This window comes from Triticum aestivum, chromosome 2D (genome assembly GCF_018294505.1).
Source record: "Triticum aestivum cultivar Chinese Spring chromosome 2D, IWGSC CS RefSeq v2.1, whole genome shotgun sequence".
NCBI lineage: Eukaryota > Viridiplantae > Streptophyta > Magnoliopsida > Poales > Poaceae > Triticum > Triticum aestivum.
The window spans coordinates 552,147,176-552,152,738 of NC_057799.1; positions in this window are offsets into that span (position 1 = coordinate 552,147,176).

A 5,563-nucleotide genomic window follows, 5' to 3' on the forward strand; every position below is an offset into this window, starting at 1 on the left:
GTCCAAGCGCGGAAATGACGCAATCTTCGTTGTCATTGACAAGCTCTCCAAAGTGGCTCATTTCCTTCCAATCAAAGAATCCATCACAGCAGCTCAGCTGGCAGAGCTCTACACCTCCAGAATTGTCTCCTTGCACGGCATTCCACAATTGATTTCTTCGGATCGTGGAAGCATCTTCACCTCTAAGTTCTGGGACTCCTTTCAGAAGGCCATGGGCACTAACATTCGCTTCAGCACAGCTTTTCATCCTCAAACCAGTGGCCAAGTCGAGCGAGTCAATCAAATTCTTGAAGATATGCTCAGGGCTTGTGTCATTTCTTTTGGCATGAAATGGGAAGATTGTCTTCCTTATGCTGAATTCTCCTACAACAACAGCTTCCAAGCGAGTTCGGGCAAGGCCCCATTCGAGATTCTCTATGGCAGAAAGTGCCGTACTCCTCTCAATTGGTCAGAGACTGGTGAACGCCAACTTCTCGGCAATGACTTAATCACTGAAGCTGAAGAAATGTGTAAAGTCATCCGTGATAATCTCAAAGCCGCGCAATCGCGCCAGAAGAGTTACTATGATAGTAAGCATCGCGATTTGACTTTCGAGATCGGAGACCATGTCTACCTCCGCGTCTCTCCAATGAAAGGCACTCGTCGTTTCGGTATCAAAGGGAAGCTTGCCCCTAGATACGTGGGTCCTTTCAAGATCATTGGCAAAAGAGGCGACCTCGCCTATCAACTTGAGCTTCCTTCCAACTTTGCGAACGTGCACGATGTGTTCCACGTGTCACAGCTCCGCAAGTGCTTCAAGACGCCTGAGCGCACTATCAACTTCGAAGAGATTGACCTTCAAGAAGATTTGTCTTATCATGAGCACCCCGTTGCTATTCTTGAAGAAACTGAGCGCAAGACTCGCAACAAGTCTATCAAATTCCTGAAAGTGAAGTGGTCGCACCATTCCGACCGGGAAGCCACCTGGGAACGCGAGGACCATCTCCGTTCCGAATATCCGGAGTTCTTTCAGTCCTAGATCTCGGGACGAGATCCTCTCGTAGTGGTGGAGTGTTGTAACACCCCGCATGTAACATGCCATATTTGTAACTCCGACTCTTGCCATTTCCGGCTATGTGTTTTGTTTTCCTCCGTTGTCGGGTTTTGTCTTTCGTTTTGTATTTTGTCTTGTCTTGCATTTTCATATCATATCATCATGTGCATTGCATTCGCATACGTGTTCGTCTCATGCATCCGAGCATTTTTCCCGTTGTCCGTTTTCCAATCCGGCGCTCCTATCTCCTCCGGTGCACCCCTCTAGCTTTCTTTCGTGTGCGTGTGTCAAACTTTCTCGGAATGGACCGAGGCTTGTCAAGTGGTCTTAATATACCACCCGGAGACTACCGGTCAAGTTTCGTTCCATTCGGAGGTCGTTTGGTACTCCAACGGTTAACCGGGCCTCCGCAATGTCCATTTGAGTATCCAGCAAAAACCCCCTCCAAAACCAGCCCAAAGCCCACCAAACTCTCTTCCATGCTCTAGGTCGTTCGATCACGATCGTGTGGGCGAAAACCGCACCTCATTTGGAGTCTCCTAGCTCCCCCTACCTATAAATGAGTGGACATCCCGAAAAACGAAATCTCAGACGAAACCCTAACCCTCTCCCTCCGCGCCGCGCCGGACGCGTCCGTCCGCGCCGGACACGTCCGCCGCCGCGTCCCGGCGAATCCGCCGTCGACACGTCACCATCTCTCTCTCTCTCCTCCCGCCGGCCCGCCGGGCCCGCGCGCCGGCCCTCCGGCCCGCCTCCTCCCGCCGCCGCCGCCTCGGGCCCCGCCTCCGCGCCCGCGCCTCCCGTCGGCCGCCGCCGCCTCCGCCGCCGCAGCGCGCCGCCGCGGTCCCCCGCCGGCCGGCCCAGCCGCCCGCCGCCGCCCGCCGCCGGCCTCCCCTCCGGCCCCGGCGCCGCCCGCCGCCGCCGCCCTCCGGGCCCTCCTCCACCGCCGGCGACCGCCACCGCCGGTCCCTGCCCCGCCGCCGTCGGGCTCGGGCTCGAGCTCGGGAGCCGGCCCAGATCCGATCGAGGGTACTGCCCCGTTGACTTTCTCTCGCCCTAATATTTTCTAAGTCCCAGATTTTTCTCAGCATATGCTCCTGTTCCCGATGCGATAACTTTGTGCATGTAGCTCCGATTCGCGTGTACAATATGTCAAATTGTTCGTCTCGTGACGCTCTTCATTTTGTTCAATTGCACCATTTTCATTAGAGGTCATCTTGATACCCAAATCTTCGTTGGAAGAGGGCTAGTTGCTGTTAATCTCTGGTTCTTATCAGAACTTGGAGATTTGTCATTTTTGTATCATTTAATCTGTGCATCTTATGAGCATGAGCTCTACATGTGTTTTGAAGTATGCCATGCCATCTTTCCAGTGGTATAGTCCATGTAGTTTTGTGATCTTTGTGATGACTAGCACAAGCATGCAAAGTAGGCCCCGTAATATTTCTGATTTCAGGGACTTAGTGATTTCTCTAAGTCCTTGTCTGTTGTAATTTTGTTGCCATGTAAACTTGATGCTAGAGGGAGATCCATGCATATTTTGGAGATGTTCAGTAAGGATGTTTTGTAGCTATAGTTGTAATTGATCCATTACTGCAATTGTTTGCAATTTTAGAGTACCATAGCATGACTCAATCTTGCTCTACTTTTGCTATAAAATATTTCTGGCAGATTCTTAACATGACATGCAATTTTGCCAAGCTTATTGTAGTTGATCCATACATGCCATGTAATTGTTCTTGCCGTGGATAGCTTCTTAAACATGCCATCTTGCTGTAGGTATGCTTGGTTTGTCATGCATTGCTCTGTAGTGAGTGCATCAAGCTCACAAAGAGGCCTACATATTAACATTTCTGCCATGCTCTGTTTTCTGCTAAGTCTGAAACCTGATAACGAAACTTGCTATGTTTACATGCTTGCCATCATATACTCTGGTCCTTTTTGGCTTATGGTCAGTAAGGGACTTTTGTCATGTGAATTTAGTAGAACACTACCATGGCTTGTTTTGCTATGTTAAGTTTCTGTAGCATATTGATTTCGTGCTCTGAACATTGCTACCTGATGCTGATTTCTGCCATGTCCAGTTTTTCACTAAGTCTGTGAACCTGTAATCTTTTGCACTTTTGCCATGCTTGTTTGAGCTGGATATGTTGTGAACTAGCAGTAGCTCAGTGTTCATCTTTTGTCAAGCATCTCCTGTAGATTACTTCCATGTGCTTTGTTGCTACGTTGGGATGCTGTAGTATTGTTACTTGTTGTATTTTAAGTGCTATCTTGCTGTTTATCGCAGATTCGTGTCATTCTTGTTTTGCTTGTCATCTGCAAACCGTGCATCCGATTCCGGTGATCTTTATATCGATTTCGACCGAAATCATCTCATCTTTCCAGTGGCATGCTTGGTTTGCCAAGTTACTGCCATGTTCATCATTTCCCTTCCGGAGCACGCATATGCATCGCATATCATATCTTGCATATCACACATGTTTTGCATCATGTTGCTTGCGCATATCTCGTTGTTGATTGTGGTTCCGTTTGTTTGTGTTCTTGTTTTGGGTAGAGCCAGGAGACGAGTTCGTGAACGAGGAACCTGTCGAGTACGCTTACGAGGATCAAGCTTTCGACAACTCTGAGAATCTTGCAGGCAAGATGACCACCCCTCGAAATCACTTCTATCTTTGCTATGCTAGTTGTTCGCTCTATTGCCATGCTCGCTACCTAGCTCTCGCTATATCATGTCTCCTATTTCAGCCATGTCAGCCCCTAACCATCCTTTCCTAGCAAACCGTTGTTTGGCTATGTTACCGCTTTTGCTCAGCCCCTCTTATAGCGTTGTTAGTTGCAGGTGAAGTTGAAGTTTGTTCCATGTCGGAACATGGATATGTTGGGATATCACAATATCTCTTATTTAATTAATGCATCTATATATTTTGGTAAAGGGTGGAAGGCTCGGCCTTATGCCTGGTGTTTTGTTCCACTCTTGCCGCCCTAGTTACTGTTATACCGGGATTATGTTCCTTGAGTTTGCGTTCCTTACACGGTCGGGTGAATTATGGGACCCCCTTGGCAGTTCGCCTTGAATAAAACTCCTCCAGCATGGCCCAACCTTGGTTTTACCAGTTGCTACCTAAGCCTTTTCCCCCGGGTTTTCGCGAGCCCGAGGGTCATCTTATTTTAACCCCCCTGGGCCAGTGCTCCTTCGAGTGTTGGTCCAAACTGAGCAGACTGCGGGGCCACCTCCTGGAAACTCGAGGTCTGGTTTTACTCGTAGGATGTCTCATCCGGTGTGCCCTGAGAACGAGATATGTGCAGCTCCTATCGGGATTTGTCGGCACATTCGGGTGGCTTTGCTGGTCTTGTTTTACCATTGTCGAGATGTCTTGTAAACCGGGATTCCGAGACTGATCGGGTTTTTCCGGGAGAAGGTTTATCCTTCGTTGACCGTGAGAGCTTATGATGGGCTAAGTTGGGACACCCCTGCAGGGTAATATCTTTCGAAAGCCGTGCCCGCGGTTATGAGGCAGATGGGAATTTGTTAATGTCCGGTTGTAGATAACTTGTCACTTGAACCAATTAAAATACACCAAGTGCGTGTGTAGCCGTGATGGTCTCTTCTCGGCGGAGTCCGGGAAGTGAACACGGTTTGTGTTATGTTTGACGTAAGTAGGTGTTCAGGACCTCTTCTTGGTCATTGCCAGATGACGCTCGTTCCATTGCTTCTCTTCTCGCTCTCATTTGCGCAAGTTAGCCACCATATATGTTTTTTGCCGCTGCAGCTCCACCTCTTTGCACCTCTTGTCCTACAAGCTTAAATAGACTTGATCTCGCGGGTGTGAGATTGCTGAGTCCCCGTGACTCACAGATACTTCCAACACCAGTTGCAGGTGCCGACGATGCCAGTGCAGATGATGGCGTCGATCTCAAGTGGGAGTTCGACGAGGAACGTGGTCGTTACTATGTGTCTTTTCCTGATGATCAGTAGTGGAGCCCAGTTGGGACGATCGGGGATCTAGCATTTGGGGTTGTCTTATTTTCATCTGGATTTTGACCGTAGTCGGTCTATATGTTTGTATTTTGGATGATGTATGAATGATATTTATGTATTGTGTGAAGTGGCGATTGTAAGCCAACTCTTTATCCCATTCTTGTTCATTACATGGGATTGTGTGAAGATGACCCTTCTTGCGACAAAACCACTATGCGGTTATGCCTCTAAGTCGTGCCTCGACACGTGGGAGATATAGCCGCATCGTGGGCGTTACACGGGGTCGGGGTCAGGGTAAACCTAAACCTAAACCTAAATAGAGAGAAGAGGGAGGGAAGAGGGAGGGGTGGCGCACCTCGGTGTTGGGGACGGCCGGGGTCGGGGTCGGAGGCATAGGGGGTTGGGCGTCCTTCTCGGGGTAGGGGCCGGGCCAGGGGGTCGATGGTGACGGCGTCGAGGTCTGGTGCGGCGTCTGAGGGGCCGGAGCTCGGGGCGGCGGTGGCCGCGTTGGGCGATGGCGTCGGAGAGGCGAGGCAGAGGCCTCGGGC